The sequence below is a fragment of the Sylvia atricapilla genome, chromosome 11 (genome assembly GCF_009819655.1).
Source record: "Sylvia atricapilla isolate bSylAtr1 chromosome 11, bSylAtr1.pri, whole genome shotgun sequence".
In the NCBI taxonomy this organism is placed as follows: domain Eukaryota; kingdom Metazoa; phylum Chordata; class Aves; order Passeriformes; family Sylviidae; genus Sylvia; species Sylvia atricapilla.
In genome coordinates, this window is record NC_089150.1 from 20007771 (window position 1) to 20034516 (window position 26746).

General features: G+C 47.0%; 1 protein-coding gene across 2 annotated transcripts in view; it reads right to left on the minus strand.

Moving 5' to 3' along the window:
* Positions 1 to 26746, minus strand: part of IQSEC1 (IQ motif and Sec7 domain ArfGEF 1) — a 272859-nt gene that overhangs the window by 194354 nt on the left and 51759 nt on the right. The window lies entirely within an intron of this gene.

Here is a 26746-nt window from a genome sequence, read left to right on the forward strand (position 1 = left end):
TATAAAGCCATGTACAATGCACAGAGAGAGGTCCACAGTGCTGGCAGCAAACAACTCACAGGATTATTTTAAGGTATTATCTTTTAAAAAATTTTCACTGTCCCCTGGATGGAAATTCTCAGTTTCAGCCCAGTGGATCTGGCTCTTTGCTGAACCTTCTCCAAGGCCTGGTTTATGCAGTGGACCGTGCAGACAGGGAATGGCTCATTCCACTGCACTAAATCCCTCTTGGCTTTAAATGAGCTGCAGAATTTGGGCCTGCAGGACAAGCCAGGGTGAGGGTCCCAGCTCCCCAAGAGATCTGAACCTGCACAGGAATTATATGTTTGCATGAAATTTTCATGCACCAAATTTTGCGGAAAACATCCTTATTTTCGCCAGCATTGCTATAAAGTAAATAAATACTGTGAGCACACTGTAATACCAGGGGTTTTAGATACTTGGTGGCACAGCTGTGAGCTGACCCATTTCCAGGCCTCTAAAGCTAAAACTGCTTGGCAAAGAGGCAGAAATGTGTGCAGACACATCCTGCAGCAAAGAAACAGAGTGACCCTGGTGAAAAATAGCTGAAAGCCCGGAGAAGAGGCTGAGATGGTGCCCTGGTGGCAGGGGACAAGTGGGTGCAGCAGCACAGGCGTTGTGACATCAGGCTGCTCAACACCCCTCACCTTGCTGGAGCTGCCCAGGGCAGTGGTGGCATGTCCCTGCAAGTGTCCAAAGCCGTGTGGGTGTGGCACCTGGGGACGAGGGTCAGGGCTGGCCTTGGCAGTGCTGGGGGAATGGTTGGGCTCCATCCTGGAACCATTATGGTTGGGAAAGGCCTCTGGGATTGTGCTTTTCCTGTAGCTCGGGCTTTCTTTGTGAGCTCTGGCACAGCCCCCTGCTGCAGGGTCACATAGTCCAAAAGAATCCTGCACCAACACACCTCCCTTTCCCTGGGCTTCCCTGCTAGAAACTGAAATCCCAGCAGCTCCCAGCCAGCCCTTCCTGCTGCATCACATCAGGGCCCTTGGCCCTGCAGAAACACAAAGTGCTGGGCCAGGGAGCTTCAGCTGCAACGGGAAAAGCACAACAGTGCCCAGAATTCCCTTGTGGAGCTGTCCCACTTGTTTGGAAACCAAGATAAAACTTCCACTGGTTTACGCAGAGCCAGGGCTTGGATTTGATGATGCTTGGGGGTCCCTTCCACTTCAGGATATTCTGTGAGATATACAGATACAGGTATATTTAATGTCCAGTGAAGAATCACCAGTGGTGAGGAATGTGAGGCAGCAGGATTAAAGCACTGCTGCAGCTGGACTGAGCCTGCCGGGAAGGAGGATCCTGGTTCTGGCTGCTGAGAGCCCGGCCAGGAGCCTCATCCCCTGCTGGATTCAGCTCACTGAGCTCTTCCTTCCACGCTCCCTTAATCCACTAAGCCTCCCCTGAATACGTGCTTAGAGCCTAATGACTCTTCCCGATCTGCTCTCTTGCATTACTGAAGCTGGAAATCAATGGCCAGGAACCTCATCCCAACGCAGGAACCACAGACACAGGAGTGTGGGACTCCCCCAGAGCCTGCTGTGTGCACAGTGAACCCAGCAGAACAACACAGACTGATGGAATGGCTCCCCCAGAGCCCAGGGAGCATCGCTGATCCACAGCCCAGGGAGATTCAATATTCCCTCCTGCTCATGGTTAAATGTTCCTTCCTGGTCCCTCTCTCCGAAAGGCTCCATGTTCCTCATGGATTGCACTAAGGGAGCACTGCCCTTCCTTCCCCAGCAGCTGGGAGAGGGCTGCCAGCAGGACCAGCCTGTGAGGAGACATTTCCCCAGAGGAGCTTCATCAGAGAGCAGCACTCTTGGCCAAAGGATTTCTCTGGGGAACTGGGAGGATCCAGGTGGCAAAGGTGTCCCTCACACAGCTCCCTGCCAGCAAAGACAAGGCCATCCCAACCTCAGCCCATTCCCAGGGTTTGGTCACCAGTGGGAAGGGCTCATGAGACATTCCCAAAAAGTGCAGCCTGGGAAAGGGAACATGGCTTTTGGGGTTAATCCAGGAAAAACACAGCAATTGCATCTTCCTCTTTGAGCAAAAATGGAGAGGGGAGAGTTTAAAGCCTCTCTGAGGTGAGGCAGCAGCTTTTAAGGCTGAAGCATCAGTGCCCACACCCAGCCTCCAACCCTCCTGGCCCAGGGAAGCCCCAGCCCTGGAATGCAGCAGAGATACAGCAGCTCCTGCCCTGTCCTGGGACACTCAGCTGGACACAGCACTGCTGAGGGAAGCCCCTTTCCATCCTGCAGCAATCCCAGCTCACAGTTTCACACAGAAACTCTCCCAGCAGGGAGCAGGACGCCAGATGTGCTCCAGGAGGGAGCATTCCCTGCAAATCAGATTGCTGCTCTTTGTTCTGCTCTCCCAGAGACATAAATATTTTGTTCCAGCCTCAAGGTTTTTCTCAGCAGCCTTTCCCAAACAGTTCAGAGCCCAGCAGGGCTGGCTGGTCCTTGCACACAAATCCTCATCCCAGTCAGCTGATCCAAGGAGTCACTCATTTCACAGCACCACGAGCATTTCTTTTCCTCCCAGATCACACCAGGACTGCAGGACTCCCTTGGAATCACAGCCCCACTTCTGTCCCCCACACAGGCAAGCTGTGGCACCATTCCTCAAACTTACTCCATCGAAATATTAATTCTGGAGCTGAAAAGGAGAAAGTCCTTGGAGAAGGTCTTTACCTGGACCACGACCAATGCTGCTGTCAATACTGCTCAGAGGAGACAAAACACATCCAGGTGATCCCTGTGGCTTCCAGCAGCCTCAGAACACCTGAATGAGCCTCACTTCCCTTGGCAGCAATCTCAAAATCACACCCAGGCAGACAACCACCAGTGTTTAGCACAGTGGCCACATCCTGATCCCAGTGGCTCAGGAATTGCTTCCACGGAAGCAGAACTAATTCAGCAAAGCCACTCAAGCCCCACACACACCTATTTCCACTGAGGTGGCCATGTCCATGCAAGCCCACAAGGCTGATCCTCCCTAACAGTGGCAAAACTGCGAATGAACATCCTCGAATGAAATGCAGCCACTCCAGGGCACAGGGACTCAATCAAACCCTCCCCACTCGCTGAGGGGAATATCCTGGCTGCTTTCTCCATCCCAAGGCTTACTCTGCCCAGCACCACAGATTGCTGCAGCCAGAGGGAGGAATGTTTTCCTTATTTCAATGACAGACTCTCTGCAAACCCACGTGCACAGTGCTCAGGTGGCTCTGAGAAAACACAGGGCAGAAGTGACAGAGACAACAGAAACACAATTTATCCCCAACTGCACCTGGGATATTTCCCACGAGCAAAACTTGAACTTTCCCTCATGTTTTAAATGTCTGTGGATATGTAACAAAAAGCATTTGGGGGGGAAATTTCACTGATTTTTCTTTTAATCTTTATGTTACAACAGCAAGAAAAATATTAAATACTGAATTCTTTTCTTGTTTTTGCCTTCGGTGAAGGATGGGAGTGAGGGAGACTCCTCCCAGTGACATTCCAGGTTATTGCCAAGCTAAGCCCAGTTATCAGCAGCAGGTAGATGAGGCTGCACACTGCTGGACAAGAGCTGCAAGAAAAGTCCTCAAAGATTTTTGTTAAATTTGCTATCAGCCAAAAACAGAGCAAAAAAATGCTTCTCCTGCCTTGCATGAGCTTCGTATCTAAATGTTTTTCTTCATTCTAAAATCACCCTGTTGATTCTTTCCATCAGGTTTAACTTGCTGGGGTTTTTGTCTCCCCATTTTTCAGCCTCAAAATGAACATTTCTATGTACTGAGTTTGGCCAGTAGTTGCACAGGACTGAAGCAAAGCAGTAACACTGAAGGACTGTGGAGCTCCAAGCCCCTGTAATCTTAAAATGACTCATTCCCAGTGCCAGAGCTTCTCCAAATCCTTCAGAACCTCGGCAGCTCCTCCTCTGGATGGATGGGAGATTGATGGCACTGGGATTTGCAACACTTGGCTCCTGCATATCAGGCCATTTATTCACCATAAGGGAAATTTAGGAGCTGCTCAACACCTGACCATAGGAGCACAGAACAATTTATGAGAATTAAAGATGATTTCTGTGTTGAATTAAGACCCATCCAGGCACTTGAGAATTGCACAATACCAAAAGATCAATGGTGAATTTTGTAACTCATCCTCTGCAAAGACCAGGAATAGTTAAATTTAACACAGAAGTGAAGAAGATGGGCTTTTTTTGGTAATTCCTGCATTCAGACCTAACGGAATGCATTTATATACCCATCTTATATCGTTACAGGAATTATATTATTTTTGTGCATTGAGATTGAACTGCCCAGAAATAAAATCTATTTTGCATAGGAGAACCAAGAAAAGCCGTGTCCTGCTGCACAGGGTTTTGCCCTGCCTACATCTAAATACCATCTCCATAAACCCTTCACCTTGGCTGCTTTTACAACCACCTTGTCTCAGCACACCCTGCCCATTCCCAGCTGTACAGCAGCAGCTTCCAGGGTCGCTGGGTGATCCTGCACAACCTTCCCCGTGGCTGCAGGAGAGACAGGAAATTATCTGGTTGCAGTGTCTCTCTCCCTTGCTGGAGTCCTGGAGCCTATTAAAGCCCTGTCTCAGGGCATGTTCTCTCTGCACAGTTCCTTGGAACTGGGAGCAGTTTCAACGTTACACTGTGAAAATCTGTATTATAATAAAGGTCAAGGCTCATTTCAATGCCATGAGCAGGTGGCAATGTCCACACTGTGCTCCACACACAGCAGGTCACTCATTACCACCCAGCACCCCTCAGCCCTGTGCTAACAAGCCCAGCCTGGAGCATTAACCATGTCTGGAACAGCTTTTCAAGCACGTGCCCCACAAACTGTACATGAAAATCTCAGTGTGCAGTGGTTCATCCAAGACAAAAAAAAAAAAAAAAAAAAAAAAATTGCACTGGTGCCACCATGTAACATCACTGAGTTAATTTGCTGTGGATTTTTTTAGCTATAGAGACCATTTCCCCTCCTAACATACCTGAAAGGGAGAAATAGTGCTGCAGCAGCTGAGCCCTTAAGGCATAAATAGAGACTGTTTTCCTTCAATATGTACTTAGGTTGTTTTCTAGACAATTAAACTTCTCAGAGGAAAGTATCAGCCAAAGAGAGCAAATGTTTGAATGATATTCAGTGCAAAAAACCGGTGACTAACGGCACAGAATGGTGTAATTTCCAGAGCTGCACTTTATAATCATCATTTTGAGCAGAGCAGGGAACAGTGCTGCAAAACACAGGCTACAAACCCAGCACTGCTGCAATCAGCTCCTTCTCCTTCCCAGAGACTCTGCAGCCTTGTGGAGCTGACAAGTTTTTAATTCATTCTGTTTAGAAAGAACAACCCCAAAGCACAGTTAATTGCTGCTGCTAGTGCAGGATTTGTAGCTGTGAATGCACCACTCCAAGGGTGGGCAGCCTTGGCAGAGATTCCCAGAGCACTGGGGCTGCCCCTGGATCCCTGGCAGTGTCCCAGGCGAGGCTGGACAGGGTTTGGAGCAGCCTGGGACAGTGGGAGGTGTCCCTGCCATGGCAGGGGTGGCCCTGGATGGGATTTAAGATCTCTTCCCACCCAAACCATTCCATGGACACTGCCCCCAGCTCTTCCTGCAGCTCTGTGCTGCTCTTTAGCTGGGTTTGGCCCATTCCCCATGGGAGATGAAGCACTGCAGAGGTCCCCTCTCCTGCTGGAGCTCAGTGCTGTGCCAGAAGAGACCCCCAGCTCTGGAGCTGCAGAGCTTTGCTCAGGGGAACTCTGCTGCCACACCAGCCATCCTCAGAGGGCAGATCCCAGGGGAGCACAGAACCTGCCATGAGACCTGTTCCCAGGGATTTGGCATCTTCAGAAAGTGCGGAGAGAACCCTGAGGAGGATGGAGAAGATCTGTGAGTGGAGGTTTGCTGGAGGGACAGAGCAGCACGTGAGGAGAGCTCCTGACCTGAGAGCTTCAATCCTGGGAAAGGCTGGTTCCCATCTGTGGGGGCTTCCATGGAGGGCAGGGAGAAGGAACTCTGCAGCCCTGAGATATTCCAGAAACACGTGGGTTTATTGCAAGGGTCGTGGGTAAAGAGGGTCTGATTTCAGCTCCTAGCTTCACTGAAGGGAAGCCCCAAAGGGAGAAGGAGAGAGAAAGGGGGGATGAGGTGAGGGGGGTAAAAAAGCTGAGAGGGGTCAGAGAGGTGAGAAGAGTGCCGGGGTCAGGGCAGGAGGAGAGAGGGAGGGAGGAGAAGAAGAAGCACAAGGACCTTGTTACAATCCATTATATCTCCTTTTGTGATGAATATTCTAATTTACAGTGACCAACCGGCACAAGATACAAAACCTACAGACTTTGCATGCAGCCTCTGAGAACTACTAAATTCCCATCTCATCCTATATTCTAAACTCTAAAGACCACTCTTCTTATCTCCTTTTTCCTTGATGCCTTGGCAGGGTGCAGAGGGGCTGCATTCTTGGGTCCTTTTGTTTTCTGTCCTTCACCCCGTCTCCAGTTACTCACCGTCCTCCTGCCTGCCCTGCCCACATCTCACAGCTGCCCTTCATTTCTATTGCACTCACACATTTTCTATCTCCAGTATTTCTTACCAGACAATCATATCCATAAGCCCTTCCTGTCCCATCTTGCCCAACACCCATCCTGTGGCACCTCTGCCTCAGACACAAACCCTGCAAGGCTGCTGGAGTTTCTCAGAGATGCCCAAGTGCTGCTTTCCAGGGGCTCAGCCCCTTTCCAGAGGCACCCGTGGTGGAACAGCCGGGCTCTGCCTGCTGGACCTTGGGAACTCAGGAGCCACACGGCTGAAGGGTCATTTCCCCTCCTCAGGGGTGTTTATTAGGGTCCCATCCAAGAACACTCTCGGGGAGGGTTTCCTCACCTGAGATTTAGGTGGTTTAAAGTCCTTGGCCCTCTAAAAACCCCGAGTCACGTCGGTATAAAAAAGCAGAGTCTTCAAGGTTTGTTTTCAGGTTTCTCATGTTGTTTATTATTTGGTATCTTCAGAATTTTCTCTGCTCCCAGCCAAGGTCCTGACAGCAGCTGGGACACGAGGTGACTGCCCACGATGGGATGTCCCCTTATGCTTATACAGATAACTACGTGTTGGTTATTTACTATTTTGCACCAATACCTAGTGCCCACACTAAAAGTGTCATTTCTGCTTTGACCCAATCCACTCTAACTACTTTGTGCCATCACCACCCCAAAAGATGGAGGACGAGGAAGAAGGAGAAGTACATGAGGTACCACCCAAATTCCACCATCTTGTCCCCATTTACCTCTGTTCTATGAACCCTAAAACTACTGAATTTTGTATCTTCTATTGTGCCAAACTACTGTTTTCACATCCCGGTGGTTTGCAATTCCTCTCTCTGTGTCAGAGGCCTCTCCCATGGACTAGAATCAAACCTGGTGTTTTCCTGGGCTCTGTGCCAAGGTCTCCAAACCCCCTGGACCAGCTCCACACCCCGTCCAGGGCTCAAATTCCCTTCCTCGGGTCCCAGGTCATCCAAGGGGATGTCCTGGACTCCAAGAGAACACCTTCCCCATGACCACAGAAGTGACAGCCCAGCCCTGAGCCTGGTGTCTATCACTTTGTCCACGCCAAACCCCAGTGCCCCAGCAGGATGGTGCAAAGCCAAACAGCCACAGGAGGGGTTTGTGGTGGCCGGCTGCAAACTGCTTTAAGAGCCTTTAAAACATCCCTTCCATCGCCACCAGGTGAAGAATCCCTCACTCAGGCAGGCAGCAGGCTGCATCATTTAAGAGCCTCATCCAGTTCCCAGCAAGTTAATGAGAAATCTCCTACAAACCTTCAGGGCAGGGGAATGGTGCCACAGGGAGCAGCTGGAGCTGGGGGCAAGGGGAGCCTCCCAAGGGGAGCTGAGCCACACATTGAAAGCAAAAGCAGAAAAAAAAAAATTAAACCAAATCATTCCATAGAGGGAACAGAAAAATTACTTCCAAGGGTTATAGGTTTGTGTTCCAAGTGACTGAAGGGTTTTTTAGGACTTCAGGAGGGCAGCAGTGGCACAGCCGTGTGGGGATGCTCAGGGCAGGGATGCTGCTGGCACACTATGGAGAGATTGCTGCAAACCCTATTACAAGTGTTTACCTGGGTTTTATTGCTTAAAAATATGATTTGAACAAAAGCAACAGAGAAAATCGAAAGGTTATTGAAGACATCTGAGCCTTGAGTGTTAGTTTGCTTACACAATTTCTGGCATACTTTCATTTTCTTAATCTTATTGGTTGCTGCTTTTTCTAATTAAAAAAAATAAAACTAAACCCCCCCCCACAAAACCAATCCAACAATAAAGAAAAGAGGCGCAAAAAGAAAACCTAAGCTAGGAGCTTTTTTCTCCCAGTATTAATTTGAAGGAGTGGAACGAGGAGGAAAGAGAACAGAACAATTTCCTGGCACATAAAGTGCTTTTTTTCTCTGTCTCCCCACTGCAGTGCCCCGGCACTCAGTGGTGCCCCTGCACTCTCACATCTTGCCTTGAGCTCCAGCATTTGCCAGGGCTCAGCCAGTTCCACACTCCAGGCTTCCTGCAGAGCAGCCAGCTTTGATAACACATCTTAAAGGCTCCAAAAGGAGAAAATGCCACTTAGGGCACTTTCCCTTCTCCTTGCTGGGGACACCAGCCCTGTTTGTCTGGCTGAGACTCTCAGTTTTTAAGGATGTCTGGAACTTCAATCATCTCAGACACATCTGTGGAGTAATCTCAGTGTAAGTTCACAGCTGCTGGAGCAAATCAGCCCTCAGATCCCTCAAGTATTTCAATGCCTGCTTGGGTTTGGGGATCTCAGGAGCCTAAGGAAATCAAATCCTTCAGGAGCATGTCAGCTTTGGCCTCCTCCAGCGTTTGTCTCATGAAGCAGGAGGAGATGCTTGGCCTAATTCCACTTTTAAACCCTTCCATCCCACATCTCATTTGCACAGGCTCACAGCAGTGCTTGAGAAATTCCATCAATGACCAAGTTATGCAGTGTTTCACATCTTAATTTGTGTATTAAAGGGGAAGATGAAACCCTTCTCCTGTCTTGGCTGAGCGCACGTGAAGTTTGTGCCACGCTAGCAATTAACTATTCATCTCCAGAAGGAGCAACAAGTCCTCCCCAGCACATCTCAGTGTATTTCCACCTCACAAATCCAACTACAGGCACACATCGAGCTCACTTTTGGGATGATACAGTGTTTTTAAAGATTAAATGCATTTCCAGCAATCAGGGCTGCATTAAATTATCCAGCAGCTCTCTCAGTGAGCAGCTGTCTCCTTGCAGCAGAGCTCAGCCCAGCCAGGATTGTGAGGGGATGATGTGGGACAGTGAAATCAGCACTTCCAGACCCCAGGAGCTCCTCCAGACCAGGCAGAAGCTCACCCAGGGGATCTCTGAGCACCTCTGCAAAGCCGCAAGTTGTGTGCAGAGTGTCTGCAGGGACAGCCAGCACCAGGCACTGACTCTGCTGCAAATTCAAGTTCACTGCACATGTCTGAACTGCCCTGGGAAAAGCAGGAGGCAGAGCAAAGCCCACCTGGACAGGGAAAATCAGCACACCAGGGAGACACTGGCCAAGGGCAGCGCTGATTTCCCCGTGTTCCCAGAAAGAAAAGGGAATTTCAGCAGACAGCAACCTGTGAATGTACCTGGAAATTGCATCCCCATCAGAAAGAAAATGACTTTCAACTTTGTTTCTTAAATACAGTGCAGATTTGGGTGTTGGCTGCATTTCTAACTCTTACACACTATGGAGAGATTCCTGCAAACCCTATTACAAGTGTTTACCTGGGTTTTATTGCTTAAAAATGTGATTTAAACAAAAGCAACAGAGAAAATGGAAAGGTTATTGAAGACATCTGAGTCCTGAGTATTAGTTTGCTTACACAATTTCTGGCATACTTTCATTTTCTTAATCTTATTGCGAATCTTATTTACAAACAGTAAACACATTTCAGGTAACAGCTTTTTCCTATGGAATTACAGCTGCTCCTTCACTTCAGAAAAACAGAACCTTTGGATATAATTTAAAACATTATTACCAGCATTCTTATATTCATAATCAAAGTGATAACATTAAGATTTAAATTTTTCATTCTACTGTTTCCTAGCAGATCCACAGGACTAATAACTTCTATTTTCTCCATAAAGCACAGCAACTCTGGGGCTCTTCATGCACCATGCTCAGCTTCAGCATCATGGACATGATTTCTTGAAAAGAAAAATACAATAAATGGTGCTCAAAAAAACCCAAAAACAAACAAACAACCCCCCCCAGCCTATCAATATTCCCACCACGTGAATATTAAAGAAAAAACAAACTTTTTTAAGATTAGGAATCTTAAAGAGTGGCAATAAATATATGTTGTTCTGTAAGAAACTGCCTAAAGCATCAAAACCATGTGACCGTCTAATGCCAGGACATCCCACCCAGATCATTCCCAACTCCACCTGCCATGGCTACAGCAATTCCTAACCTAACCCTAAACTTCCACTCTGTAAAAAATGGGACAAGGCAGAGGGAAAGGGCTGGTTCAGCCCCTGTACAAAATGACCCTAAAAAGCCACTCCACATATTCCAGCATCATTCTTCCCTCATTTCCTCAGCATTTCCAAGTGGGAGCTGCTCTGTGGTGATGTTTCCGACTTTGCAAAGCAGCAGATCTGTGTTCCTACAAGCAGGAGCCTGCACTGAAGCAGGTTCTGCACCAAGGTATAAATACATTTCCCCCTCCCAAATCCAGTTATGTAACAGGACACCGGCAGCATCATCAGCCTCAGCGACTTAACAGAGATCTCTGGGATGCTGAGATGGGGATTAATTATTCACAAACAAGTCCTCGTTAACTAAAGCCATTATTACCCACTTAGAGCAGAGAGCTGGGGTTTAATAAGCAGTGTAAGCAATGCAAATGGAAAATTCCTCGGAGACAGCTCAGCTCTGAGCGCTGCTCCCGGGCAGGACACACACTGAGGGAGGTTTTCCCAAAGCCACCCCAAGGAGGCACTTCCACAATAAGGATTTCTCACGGAATGGGAAATCAGAAGGAGCTCTCTGCATTAAAAGAATTGACATAAATCTCAGTTTCTGTGCCCTGAGCAGCCTGGTCCAGGGAAGGCAGAGGGGCTCTGAGGAGATGATGAGCTCTGATCCCAAACCACTCTGGGTTTATGACTCAGGAAACTGCTCCTCAGCAAGAAATGCTTATTTAAAGATTCCTGAATGTAAGTGGTTAATATCCATCCCAAATCCCCAAAATCTCACAACTGCCAGCTTCCAATTTTGTTGTTATTAATCAGCAACTCTCACACAACAGAAACAGGGAAACAGGGGCAGATTCCAGTGCTGGATAACCCCCTTTCCATGGCACACAGAGCCAGCATTGTTTCATTATTCATCAGAAGGTGCTGAGGAACACAGGCTGTGGTATTTGATCAAGCAGCAAGCTTCTAAAAATATTTTCAGTTCTATTTATTGGGAGCTTGCTTCTATTTTTTTCCCTTTGCATAAAGCACCTGCATGGCAAAGTGCGACACGAGGCTGCAGCCAGTGTCATCAACGTGCCAAGGAGGAAGGAAAAGCTCAGAGCAACCATTTATGCTGCACAAATCCCACAACCTTTAATAGAGAAAGGAACTCTAGGAAAAGCAGAAAGTGAGATTCCCTTCCCTGCCCCATCTGTGCCCACCACAACTCTCTGGGATGCTCTCCCTTCCCATGGCCCATCCCCAGCAAAAGGATGGAATTCAGGAACGTTTATCCTGGGAAGGAGCCACAAGGATCACCGGGCCTGCACAGGCCCATCCCAAAACTCCAGCACTTAGGACATGGCTTCAACACCAGGATAAACTTAAACACCACAACTTCTTCCCAGCAGGTCAATACATGGCCTGGGCTGAGCCCCCGTGCAAGCAGCACTGGGGAAATGGGAGCTGGCCAAAGGGACTGCAGCCACTTCTGGAGGTGTTTTCATTAATTAGGAGTCTGGAGAGGCACCCTTGTGTGTTTTGTGACAGCGTTTTGGGATGCCAGTGAGGGAAGGCACACAGGAGAGATTGATGCCTGAGCAAAGTCATTGCTGATGGCAGGGAAAGGAGAGGAGAGAGGAGAGAAAAAAGTTGCACCTCCAGCCTTAAGTAAGACGAGAAGGAAGGGAGGCAGTGATTGGGAGAGATGTGTTATCTGCCAGCAGCTCTTACACACCCCTGGCAGGTTTCTGAAAACCTCAAAGCAACATCAGCACAGTACCTTGAGCCCAGTCAGAGAAGGAGGGCTTGCATCACACTCCAGCTTGCTTTTCAAAGTGAACAGAAAGCCCAGCACAACCCCGCTGATAAATGGTTCTGCTGTAGCCCCAAGCACCTCTGCTGCCCCAAAAACCACCCCCAGTCACCCCAGGGGAGCTCAGGAGTGCTTTTAACACAAGAGTCCTAAAAGGCAGAGGTGATAAAACCTGACTAACAAAAACCAGCTGGGCTCCTGCCCCAGCTGGGCGTTTCTGATAGCAAACCAGCAGAAAAATCCGAGACCATTTCAGGCACAGAGAGGAGCAGTCAGGGCAGGTTTTCAGCCTGCACATCCAGATGATCCCTCACAACTAATCACAGGAACAGGGACTGCAAAGGGACAACGAGCTTCCAGGCAAGGTACAGCAAGGGGGAGGAGGCATTTTATAAAATGCCATTACAATTCAGCAATAAATCAACATTATTTTATAATCTAATAACATACAGAACATATTTAACACATCCCTGGTAAGCACACCTAACCCAGCTAAAGCTGGACACTCCCAGGTATTCATATGATGATCCCAGGGATTTTTTTTTGAGGAGATTTTCTTAGGGACCTACAAATCCCTTCATTTTTAGGCTAATGCCACCTCCCCCTTGGCTGCAAACACCCAGAGCTGCCTGCCAGTGGCCATCTGAGCCTCCACAGACACTTGGAAGGTGCTTAATTTTTACTCCATGTTTACATCTAATGAGAAATAGGGAGAAAGAATGAGACACTTCAAAGAAATAAATTTTGGCTTGGTTTTTAGCCAGTTTCTGAAGTTGTTTTTGAACCAGTTTAAGGCACGCGAAGTGGCAGTAAATGAATTTTTGCTGCACAGTGCCTTTTTAAGAGTGAGGAACATCCATTATGAAACTATAAAAAGCAGCAATGGCAAACTCTGCTGCGTTTATCTCGTCACTTGACATATCAAAATACCCACTTAGGATCAGCAAAGCAGACAAAAGTGTCCACAACAGCAGGATTTTGCTACGTGTTAGGAACACTTGCCCTGATTTCAATGGCAAGTCTCACTAACAGCAAAGACTCTTCATTATGTGCCCTTTTTTGTGTATTTGTGACACTGCAGCCCTTCCTTCCTGTAACGAGAAGAAAGGTGAGGTGTGGATGGGATTTAAGTGCAGTTCAGTAAATATTTGGCAATAGGCTGCTGCTCCTGATGCATTAAACATCATCACTTCACACCACAGCTCCTCGGAGACTGTTTGGTCAGGACTGTCCAGGGACACACTTTGGAAGGGAATTCCTAATGAGCAACTGCATCCCAGCACTCATATGCATCTGCTTTCATTAACCTTACAAGGGAGATGATTTATTCATCAGAAAGATATTAAAATGCACTAAGCCTTCTCTTATCTCGAGGTATTTGTCATTGTTTGGTACAGAAAATGGCACTTAGGAGGCTGTTTGAAGTCACAGTCACTTGTCTTTAATTACAGTTTACAGTTAATTGGCTCCTAGGGGAGACACTCAAAGGGGCTGTGGCTGAAGCAGGGCTTTGAGGGGCCACAGGTCTCACCCCAACAGCTGACAGGTGAAAGCCCATTTTCTCTCCCCCTTGTGCCTGGTTACCTCCAGCCCTGAGCAGAGCCCTGAGCTGGGTCACAGCCCCCAGTGCTGCTCACACAGCCCCCCTGTCCTCAGGGATCCCAGGACAAAACTCCCAGTTAACATCAGGCAAGGTTAGTTAAAACCAGCTCAAAACTTTGAATCACGGAGTTGTTTCAGCTGGAAGGGACCTTAAAGCTCATTTTGTTCCATGGCAGGGACATCTCCCCTGGCTGCTCCAAGCCCTGTCCAGCCTGGCCTTGGGCACTGCCAGGGATCCAGGGGCAGCCACAGCTGCTCTGGGCACCCAGTGCCAGGGCCTCACACCCTCCCAGGGAACAATTCCTGCCCAAAATCCCATCTAAATCTACCCTCTTTCAGCTTAAAGCCTTCCCCTCCTTGTCCCCACTATATTCTGTGGCCCTCAGTGTGACTGAGCTGATGTGGAAGTTACCTGAGGTCATCTGGTTATCAATAGCCATCAGTGCCAAGTTCATAATTTCCTGCCAATTTGATTTTTTCTAAACATTTCTCCATCTCCCCACCATGAGCACCCTGCACTATTTCACGCTCTGCTTACCCCTGTAAGTGCAGGCATCTTTCATTATCACAGGTATCGAGGTAAGAGAATGCTGATAGTCTGTGCTATCTGCTTTCCAAATATTAGCCCAGTAAAACACCTCTTCTGGAGACACAGTTCAAAAAGCCTGTACATTTAATGTGCACACACACTCTCACAAAAATCAGTGTTCACCTTTTCTTCCTAATTTGAAGTATTTGCTGTTTTGTCCAATCAGTTTTTTCTGCTTACTCCGGCCTCAGTTTAATCACTGGGTTAAATTATTGATCAATCAGCTGAATCACAGCTATTTTAGAGCAGAGGACCCTCCAACCAGGCTATTCCCAGCACTCCAGGGCAGAGCAAATCTTCAAGTGATTTGTTAATAGCTTTTTGGGTTCAGCTGTGAGTTCAGGGACAGAGAAAAAAAAAAACAAATTGGAAAGAATATTGGAATTCTTGCCCCGTTGCTGTTATGGTGGAGCTGTGAACAGCTTCTCCTTCCCTGTCCTTCACACTGCTCTACCACCTCTTTTTTGTGCCCAGTTTGCAATCCCACTCCCTCTAACCTCCCAAGGCCCAGAGGATATGGACAAATGGTTTGAGATGACTGGTAACTCCGTGGCTTTGAAGCAATAACACCTGGGAAGAACAGAGAGAGGAAGGGCTACAAACACCTGCCTTAAAATCACTGCCCTAAAAATCAGCTCCACTCCCCTCCCACAGCCAGTTCATCCCAAGTACCCAAAGCAACAAGGAGCATCAAGATACTATCCCAACTATGGTGCAAAAGCTTTTTTTTTTTCTAATTAAAAACCCCCAGGAGCCAACCACAAATCAAACAAGAAGCACGAGAGTCTGTCTTAACACATCTCCGGGGGGAATCTTCCCCTGACACTGTGCTCCCACCTCCAGGGAGCTGCAGGAACAAAAAACCCAAATAACTGCTACTTCCAGCTATTGTTCCAGCTAACACTGCTGCTTTTCTACCCTTCAAGGTGGAACAAGGCATTTTTAATCCAGAGCCATCCACATGAATCACCTACAACCCCAAGCAGCTCATCCCAACTCCATTACTGGCACCCCAAGCTCTTCCTCAAGCTTTCTGCCATAATAAAGACACAGAAAACCAATTTCTTGGGCTGTTTTTTTTCCCCCCTCTCCTCTTTCCATTTCTTTCACTTCTAGGATCAATACTTTCTCTCAGCAGCTGTTAAAAGTGTGAGTGCTGAGCTCTTTCTGCCGTGAGGTGGTTCTCTGGAACAGGGCACCTCTGAGTGTTTGGCTGATGGTTCCTGTCAGTGCTGCTCACATTTGCATGCAAGACAAAGTGAACAAAGCCTTGCAGAAAAACCATTCTGTTTTCTATAGAAATTACCGAGTGAGGTGGTACAACACCACTTTAAAGAAACGTTCTAAATCTGGAAACCTAAAAATATCTCTCGGCTCTAAAAAGGCTTGGGCATTCAGACCCTTCTGCTTTCCTCTCCTGGTGTTCCAAAAGGCAAATCCACATCACAGCACCTCTCAACACCCCGATTTTCATCTGGGTTTTTACCAGCACCTCATTGAAGCATCCCTTCAGTGCACATTAAGTTTTAATGTGAAAGGCGCTGCGTGTGCACAGCAACCAGAGGGTATAAACTCTACAACTCCATTTTCTAAACCTGTACCTCCCCAAAAACGAGCCTAAGTGACAAACTTCTGTTTGCTACTGAGACTTGTTTACAGCTGCATGGGATCCACGAGGCCTGGGCAGATGTTGGACCTTCATCAGACAGGCAGGAGTTCATTTGCTTTCCTAATGCTACGGGAAAACAAAGATGCTCCAGCCAGAGATTCCCACAGCACTTGGGGAATTTACAGAAGGGAGGATGAGTTTAATTGGAAATATCCCACGGGGGGGTCCGTGCTGATTGTCCACTGCTTAGTTCTTACATTTAAAAGGAAATCTCCTGCCCATCATACTCGGCACTACTCTTAGGAGAAAGGAGGACAAAGCAAGAGCTCAGAGTTTGTCTGGTAGGAGCCAGAAATTAGCAGACCTCTTCTGCAGGTCTGGTTAAGGGCACTTATTTCCTACTTGAATAATTTTATTCCCTAATATTGCCCACTTGTAGCTGGCACTGAGAACAGACAAGTTTCAGGAATCACATTGTCCTTCCTGAATAAGGAACCAGTAATTAATTTACAGTCTTATTGTACCTTTCCACCCTCCTTCTATTGTTAATTATGCACTGCCTAATAGCCTCCTACATCTTTTCAAGGAGTAGATCTCAATTTTGCCACTGGCTAAGTGCAAAAAAAAAAATTAGGGAATAATCAGCTTTTATGATTCCCATCTAATCCTACACCTTTAGGATTGACCTGTTCTGGCTGAGAAACAGCACCAGGATGTTTGGCCTCCAAGTGATAATTAAAAAGCTCATTACTGAAGCCCATTAAAGACCTCCATAAAAGCCTCAGCCAGAGAGTGGCTGAGGGAGGGCAGTGCTGGGGAGGACAAGTGCCCCTCGTGTTTGTTAATGTTGTAAATGAAGAAGTTGATCCCACCCCACCCTGCAGGACAGGCTGTGGGCTTTGGGGTTTATTTCAGGGGGTCGTTTCAGGTTTAATGTCAATTAGAATTGGAGTCACTCTGGGAGGGCACAAGGCACAGAAGGGCTCACTGAGCACAGCCTTAGAAAAGTGTTCAGGACTGAGCAGGACCAAAACTCAAACACCTCTGGGAAATCTCTGCATCCCAACGCTGCCAGCCAAGAGGCTGAAAGGGAGAAGGACGATCCTGCACCTCCTACATACGGTCTGAGATTCTGGCAATGACTTCTCCAAAACACAGGCACAGTGAGGGGAAGTGAAGAATAACCCTCGAGCTTTTCCTCTGCCTTGCTCTGCACGTGTTGACACTGCTTCTACTACAAAATGAATTCAAATAAAAAGGAAAGAAAAATATGTTCAAGCTCCCACTCCTGTTGCCTACACAGTTCCACTAACAAACATATACATATGTCTGCATCTGCTGTGGAGCTGAGACAGGAAATTAGAAGAATATTCTTTTCAGTGTGATTAAGATACATGGAGTAATATGTATTTAAATGCCTTAAGGATTCTCAAAAACTTCATGGAGTTCTTTAAATACTTTGATCATTACCTATATTTAACACTGACATAAAAAAGAACTCCTTCTCCCTAGGACTTAAGTCAGCTCTTTCTTATGAATCTGGACTTGGAAAAGTGACTTCTTTGCCTTTGAAATAAAGGTGAATCTCCAGAAGAGATTGGTTTAGACTATAAAAGGAGCTCTATTTGTGTTATCAGTTTTAAGTGCTCTTTGCCTGGTTCCTCTTCAGCATCCCAAGACAATCCACAGGGTATTTCTTTCCCTCCCCTGACACGTGCACACCCCTCAGTGATGATGACACCTTTTCCCAGGCACTCTTTTGTGTTTCTCCAAGGTCTGCCAGCCAGGCCAGCAAAACGGTTCTGATTCCCACAGCCAGCAGTGCCAACTCACTCACAACTGAATTATTTGTGGAAGTGCAGCACATTTTAGAGCCACAGGATTACCCAACTGCACTGCAGTGCACAGCCACAGCTCCTGACAGACCAAGGTTTATTTACAAGAGATGAAGTGCAGGATCCAAGACCAAGGTTTATTTATAAGAGATGAAGTGCAGGACCCAAGCAAGGCTCAGACATCCTCCTGTCACTGCCTGGGCACCTCCTGTCCCCTGTGGCTGTGCCTCTGAGAGGCTGCTGGCCCCTCTGCAGGGCCACACGTGGGGCAGGGGGTGATTTTCCAGCAGCTCCTTTCAAAACCAGGAATAGATAAAGACAAAGAATCCCGAGCTGTGAGAGGCCAGGCTTATCTCAGCACATAATAAATGACAACGGGCGAGCTGCAATCCTCGTCCTCATTGCAGAGTGGAAACCTCCCTCCGTTTGTGCAGCAAAGCAGGAGGGTTATCAGCCGGCTGAAATGAATTCTTGCTGGATTTCAGCTATTTCCTTGAGCACAGAGGGATGGTTTTTACTCCAAACAGAATAATGGGCACTCATCTTAATTCATGCACATGATGGGTTTGCAGTGTCCAGAAAGGAAGGACGTGATGGATTTCAGTCCAAGGCTCATTTTAACGAGCAGTACGCTCCGATCTTTACTCCTTCGAAACTTTTCAACATCAAATTTATTTGGTACGATAAACAAAAATAAGTGAAGAGACTGAAAGCCTGAGGAAACCCAGAGAACATTGGCTAACTGTGCTCCTGGAACGCTCCAAAACTCGTGAGGATGGAATTCATCATTACTGCACCACACACAAAGCAGGCAAAATAAAAACTGATATAATATTATTATAATAATACATAACATTATATAATAATCAATAATACAACAACATTATGTAGTCTAATTATATATATTCTAATATATATATAACATCTAATAATAAAATATAATAATATAGTAATAAATAAGTCAGTTCCTACTTATCTTCCCCAGACTTGTGGTATGGTAAATGGACATAATTTTTCATGCAGCTTTATTAATTTTAGCTCCGATCTCTATTTTTGTGTACAGATACTGCTCCTTAAATTATTATTCAGAGGAGGGAATCTTATTCCCCTGGTACAGTTAATTATTATAAATAAATTACAGGGGTATCCCAAGTAATGTGTTTGATTTAATCAAGGAAAAGTTAATGAGGCTAAATTGATGCAGAAGTTAGGCAGGACTAAGCTGACAGGGATTTAAAGATCTGTTCAGCTCCTGCGAGTGCAGGATCAATATGGGATTGGAGCAGTGAGGGAGACAAGGGAAAAGTTTCACCTTCTGCTCCTCTCCCTCAGAGAGGAGCTCAGCATGGGGAAAGCAGGAAGGCACTAAAGCTTACAGCTTCCACACAGGGAGTTTTACTAAAAATCTCACCGTTTACAGCTTTCACTGAGCTTTAATAACCAGGAATCTCCAGCAAAGCCTTTCTTTTACTGTAAAATCTACAGCCTCACTTAAAACCCCAGTTAGAATAATTTGCAATTAACACAATATTTGGCTGCTACAGCCACAACCACAAATGAAGCTTCAGCCCTGACTCCATGTGTTTATAATGCATTTTGTGGCAACCTGAAATTCTCTTTTTGTCTTTATGCTTTTATGAACTGTTCTCAGCTTCCCCAACACACAGCTGGCTCGCTTCATCTTCCACTTATTGACAACTGCACCTCCTGGAACACTTCCAGAAGCATCATTAGAACAGCTCAGATAAGGAACTAGATACCTGAATCATGGTTAATTCCTAATCCAAGAATCATTCTGGAGTTACACGGAGGCATAAAAAGATGAGGAAAGCAAAAAATAAACAAGGGCCTTGAAAATTATCAGATGATTTTCACAGATCTGGGCGGGTTTTTGCTGCAGATTTTCCTGGTGGATGGAATTAATCTAACCATGACCACCTACATAAAGCAATGAGAGCAGGAAGGAAAGCTGGGGAAGTTCTGCCTTTTATTTAAGTTGTCAGTGTGCAGAACACTGCAGGGAAATTGCTTTAGCTCCAAGTCCTATCTATAAATGTCTTGTACATGAATTCTTTTCAAAGAAACAAATTACATGCAAGGAAGCAGAGGCTTTTTTTCCCACCAGTGCATAGAGGCAACTCCTCAGCAGAAGTGCCTGTCTCCTGCTCATGATCCCAGCAGTGTGCACATGGATTTCCAATAGCTGGTGCAGATGATTTCCAGTGTTCTGCAGGGAAAATTATGCTGCTTAATTCTGTTCCTGAAGTCAAGTTTTATTCCTGTCCTCACAGGGCTCTGTGAATAACACTGCATCTCCATTACAAATAAAGAAATAAATACAGTAACTACTTAAAGCCCATAAGAGACCCTGGCCTGCGCTGGAACTCTGCACAGCTACAGTAGGGATGGATTGGACTATGAGATCCTTGTGGGTCCCTTCCAGCTCAGGATATTCTGTGATCCTAAGAGGTTCTGTTGGATTTTCTGTGTCCCAGTTCTGCTTTCCAGGACTGGGACCCCTCAGGTGGCTGAAGGAGGGGAGAAATTGACGTTTCTCCTGGCCACAGCACAGACCAGGGGAAAAGCCCTCGGAGAACATCACAGAGCACAGAGAAAGTATAAAACACCCCACATTTCCCCTTTCTTTTCCAACCCCAAGGCTCACCCAGCTTTTCCTGGGAATTCTAATAGCAAAGAACAAAAGCAAGCCGAAGAGAATGGCAAAATAACGAAGGAAACTCCAAGTACTTTATGTCTTCCCAGGAGCTGTCCTCTGGCGCTGCACACGTGGGGCTCACTGAACAGCTTCATCTCCCAGAGAACCAGAGCAGCCCCTCCAAGAGCTGGGGAGAAAAATGAGCTGCACTGAATTCACGTGAAGCCACTCACGAAGCTTTTTCTTCCTGAGATGGCAAATTCACCGACCGACCGTGGCCGGCCGCGAGAGTTCTGGGGAGCACAGTCAGCTCCCGGAGCCATAAATTACAGCTCTCTAGTGCCAGGGGGAATAACTGCGGGCAAAACACTTGTTTGTGCTGCTTTACCCACCTGGATGGCACCCAAGATTTCCTGAGGCTTGGTTTTCAGTAGGAAAAAATCGGAATTGCGGCGATTCAGGAATCCAACGATTCGTGTAGTGCATTGCCTGATGCAAGAACTTCGTCTGCTTGCAAACAGACACCTACTTGAGTTTACACAGCCCCTGCCAAAAACAAACCAACAAAAAAATCCCTTTTCCCCTTTAATTCACCCATTCACAATTCTCTGGGACTTCCTTAGGATTGAGTGTAAGGGAATGATATGGGCGAATTGAGTTCCTGCAGGAGATTTCTGTACAAAACCCTGCTGCTGCTGGGGCTCTGACAGAAATCCTTTGCAGAACCCGAAGCCAAAGCCATGAAACCTCATGATGGGCCTGAAGATCCTCAGTAAGAAACCCAGAAAAAATGCAAACCCACACGAAGCACAGAATCATGGGCACCTTTTGACCAGCATCAAAGCACAAACACAGCCCTCCTGCTCAGCGGCACATGCAGCTTAAGTTCCACAGGCAAGACTCTGGGACTGAAATAAAGAAATCTGGCTGGCTCTACATTTCAAACAGTTTTTTTGGGGGAAAAAAAAAGGATTTTTTAACATCACAAATGTATCACCACTATTGAAGATGACAGAGAAGCGGTTCTGACAATGTGATGGATGTATTACTGCCCTTTCATTCTGAAATTCAGATTAAATCTTCATCATTTGAAAGCCACTGGAAGCTCCACAGCCATCTCAACTACCAGAAGCTGTTTCCATATGTTTTATTTCTGTTAGCAGCAATAAAACTAATTTAAACGAACATCAGGAGACTCATCAGATTCCACTCCACTGGAGAGGGTCAGCCTGACATTTATGTAAAAACCTACTGGAGGAAGATTTGGGGGGGTGGGGGTTTACAATTACTAACGAGTGGTGATTTTGCACATTTTAAGGACTGGGGATAAAACTGTAGCAGAGTCATTACAGAGTGATTAAAACCAGCCGGAAAAGGCCATTTTTACATATAGACACTGAGTCATTCAGACGATACGTTCCAACTTGAAAATCACTTTTACAAAGGCTCTGCGTGTTTCGTTGTCCTTTGCCGGTTCTCAGAGAGGAGGCTGAGTCACACAGCTCAAGCAGATTTTCCCGGGGTAAAACACAACAAAAAGTTCCTCAAACTCTGCTTCCTGCTGGACTTTCTGTGCTGCTGCATCCCTGCGGTTTGTCAGGGTTTGTTCCGCAGCCAGTCCTCCCACTGCACCCAGCACAGACCCAGCTGATATTCCACAGTGCTCTCCTGCTCTGAACTCAATTAGACAATTACTTTTCCACTTAATTTAGCGTGCACCTCGAGGAGGAATCAGCCTTTCTGTGTGATCCTCAAGGGATACAACTCCACACATCCTATTACACATTGGGGAAAAAAAAATCACACTTTTCTTTTAGCTCAGCTAAATAACTTAGCTGATGTTTTCCCCATTATTAGGACTTGAGCTCCTCTTTTTTCTTTCTTCTTATTTTTCAATTAACCTTCAGCCTTTTCACTCTTTCTGGGCCTATTTCATAGCTCTTCCTAGGACACCACACCTTTTTGGCCACAGCCTTGGCACCTCTCAGCTCAGGAGCCATGAGAGCCTCTCCTTTTATGCAGTTTTGTTACAGCTTCCTTCATTTTGTACCTTTTTTTTTTTTTTTTTTTTTTTTTTTTTTTTTTTTTTTTTTTTTTTTTTCTCTTTTAAAAGCACACAGCTAGGAAGGAGCAACTGGAGAGAAACAAAAACCCCAAAGGAGTTGTTTGTGGGCAGGTTTCAGAAGTTTGCTCAAGAGCTGCTCCTCAAACCCCTCCACACTTCACCTTCTGCTCAAATCCTCCACCCTGGTGATTTTTAGACACACAAAGCCTGTGCAGAGGGAAAAGGAACATCTGCTACTAAACCTGGAGAGAAATCTCTGCAAACTTTGTCAGGATATACTGCACACAGACATCTTCATCACGTCACACCACCAAATATCAAAATGCCTTGTAAAACAAATTGCATTTTTCTCCTGGAAACGTGTGAACAAAGACAGCTAATTAAAGCAGCCCGTCACACTGACAGCTCCACGTTGTATGTGTGCACTCCACCTCAGAATGCAAAGTGTTCAAAGCAATCTGCCCATTTTAATAGATTTAACAAATACCTCGCCTCGGAAATTACCTGGCATTCAGCAAAGGAAAACCAGAGTTTATTACAGCACAACTGTATTAGAAGGAGGAAGAATTTTAAGGGCTTGTACAACAGGATAATCCAAGACTTTCTGTCACAATGACGAAGCCAAATTAAAGAAAGAAAGTCAAGCTGGTTTTTGGTTGTTTTAATGTTATTATTTGGAACCATGTTGCCTTGCTGTGTCAACCTTGTCTGTGCACGGATTCTGTGTTTTCTGCATTTCACAGCACTATAAAACATCTCGTGGGTGCAATTTCCTCCTTACAAGCAGCTATAAAGCCACTGAGAACAAATCCACCAAGGCAATATCCTTTGTAACTGAGCAGCACTGTCAAATCCCAGGCATCCCTTGTACTGGCTATTCCATCCCAGCATGAAAAACACCAGCTACTCCAAAGCAGCCTCTGGGTCAGGAGTCTGACTGTGCTCCCCCAGCTGGGAGTGACCAACAGCCCTGGCTGCATCTCAGTTTGTCTGGGTGATCCTTTTACCTTCAGTGCCAGTGGCTGAGAGCCAGCCAATCCTAACCAATAACTCCATTTACTGACCACATTTCTGTTTGTTTGGAGTGATCCTTTTACCTTCAGTGTTCAGATCCTTTTACCTTGAGACTCAGCCAATCCTAACCAACAATTCCATTTACTGACCACATTTCTGTTTGTTTGGGTCATTACTCCCCCAGAGTAATTCATTTGGGTAATTCATTTGGGTAATTACTCCCCCAGAGACACCCAGGGATGCCACACACACTCATCTGGCCAGTGCATTCCCACACCCAAACAAATGTTTCCAGATAAGGGAAAGGGGCTCAGTTTTACCCCTGATCTGACTATCACAGAGTTTGTTTGGAGTGATCCTTTTACCTTCAGTGCCAGTGGCTGAGAGCCAGCCAATCCTAACCAACAATTCCATTTACTGACCACATTTCTGTTTGTTTGGAGTGATCCTTTTACCTTCAGTGCCAGTGGCTGAGACCCAGCCAATCCTAACCAATAACTCCATTTACTGACCACAAGCCCTTCTAACTTCACCTCGCCTGTGTCTGTGCAGTGAACACAGACTGGACATTTTCCTCCTGCCTTCTCACCTGCCTGTGGCTCCCTGGATTTCATGGAACCTTTTGGCAGGCCAGCATCTGGATTTGCTGTTGCTTTGCTGGTATCTCTGTGAGCAGGAATCATGACCTCTTCAGAGTTTAAGCACTATTCCCCAGACTGCCCTGACCATTTCATTTGAGGTAATTACAGTTAATCTTCATTTATCAGATGGAAAAGAGGGGGAAACAAATTAACCACAACACAAAGATGCTGCCTAAACACAGAGCATAGGGAGCTTCTGCCCAAATCAACTCCACAGCTGACCAGGATGATGTTGTGCAGGCAGAAACACAAAAAGCACATCCTCAGTGATATTCCACCTCAGAGAAAATGCAGTTTAAGAGGGAGGAGAGAGAATTTATACTGAAAAAAAGCATTTCAGGAGTGTGGCTCTGCCTCCTGCTGCACCAGTCTGGTTAAAATCAGGCTGTCAGAGAAGCCTGGAGCTGTCCTGGAGCAGCTCAAGCTCCCACAGGATAACAGAAGGAATTCCCTGAAGAGCCTCAGCCCCAGATGGTGTCAGCACCCCAGGGCTCAGCCTGGCTGCCCGGGTCTCTGCTGGGGTGCTGACTGCCACCACCACAGCCCAGCCAGGTGAGGGTGCTCCAAAGGGTCCCCAAGGGGCACCAAACCAGGTGGGAATGGCTCTGGCAGCTCCACCAGAGCCCCCCCTGCCAGTCCTGCAGCCCCTGACTGAAATAAATCCCCCAGGGCACGAGGCAGGGCTGCAGCTGGGTGTTGAGGCAGAGCCAAGCAGAGCTGGGGTCAGCAGCTCCCAGCTGTGCCCGTGCACTGCCCAAAGCCCCCAAACCGCCCTGCAGAGACACCCAGGGATGCCACACACACTCATCTGGCCAGTGCATTCCCACAGCCAAATGTTCCCAGATAAGGGAAAGGGGCTCAGTTTTACCCCTGACTATCACAGAAAAGCACCAGAACTTTCCATTCTTCCCTCACTGGCATTGGCCCAGAGCCAGCACAGGGGCACTGGCTGGCCTTGGGAAATATTTCTCAAAGCCTCTTGCCAATTGCTTTGGGCAAGGTGCAAAGAAGCTCACCTGGACCATTCAGTGCTTAAAAAACTGCACAGAACTGCTCAATGGCTTCTTTTTTTGGACTGCCTTAGTGTTCTCTACCCTCTGTTAGACTCCTATTTCTCTTGTTTAATAATGTTTCTTATTTATGTCATTACTAAAACCTTTAGTTTTACAAAGCACGCCCAGAGAAGTTGTCTGGCTATTATGAAGCCACTCTGGGAAGTTGCAGGCCAACCCTCAGACTTGAGAAATCTTTTGAAATAAATGTATTACACTCCAGCCACGTGTCAGACTGCACCACTCCTCCATGGGAGCAGGCACATCCCACAGGAGGCCCAGGGATGCACAGGGATGATCACTGAGGCTGAAACATCACCACACTGCTGGGAACCCACACCTCGGGAGCATCACTTCCAGCCTGCAACAGCTGACCAGCATCAGCCCTTCCAGCACACTGGCAGCTCTGCTGGGAGCTGGAAACCCAAGGGATGGAGGTGGTGATGTCCCCAGGCACCCCAGGGCAGCCCTGGGGTCTGACCCAGCTCAGCTCCTGTGCCTTAGGCAGATTCCCGCAGTGATCCTGAACTCTGCTGTGAGACAAAAGGACTTCGGAGGGTCTTTAACCTTTCCCTGCAGCCTTGTGGGTTTGTGAGTGTTCTCAGCTCACCTGTCCCTGGGGGTCAGAACTGCCTTTGAATCCTGCAAGGGAAGGTGCTGCCTTTGCTCTGGGGTTTTACACTGAGCAAACACACTGCCTTAAGGTGGAGCATTGCCCCAAGCCCACGGAGGGTGTTCTGGTGAAGTCAGTATGATGAACCTTACGCTCACAGATCAATAGCCACCCTGATCAATAGCTGGGCAATCAAGGCACGTGCCTAATGGCACTGCTCTGATGGACATGGAACACTGGCAGCTCCAGGATGGAACTGGCACATCTCAGCCCTCTTGGGAGCACTCTCAAAGCTCTACAAGCTCGACTCAGCCACGCTTGCAGAGAGGAAGGAATACAAACCACACCTGAGTGTAAACCACCCGAGCAAGCTGGAACTGAAGTATCTGGTAATTACACGAAATCCTGCACATCATCTGAACCTTCCCAGTGGAGAATGAGCACTGCAGTAATGACTCAGTGAAGGCTCTCCCTGCCACGTGAAGAAGAGGAGGCTGCTCAGAACAAGTCCATGGACTTCCCCCAGCACAGGAGCTGCCCCAAAGCCCCAAAGCTGGCACAGCTCCCCCAGGGCACGGGGCTGTCAGCAGGAACTTGCATTGGGAGCACCAGATTGAACCAGAAATCTCCTGCAATGATGCAAACTAACCCCTCACTTTTAAACCACACTGGAGACACAATTTTCCAGCAACTTATCCAAGGGAGAAGAACCTTTACTCAAAACACCAATGGCATGCTAAGCACAA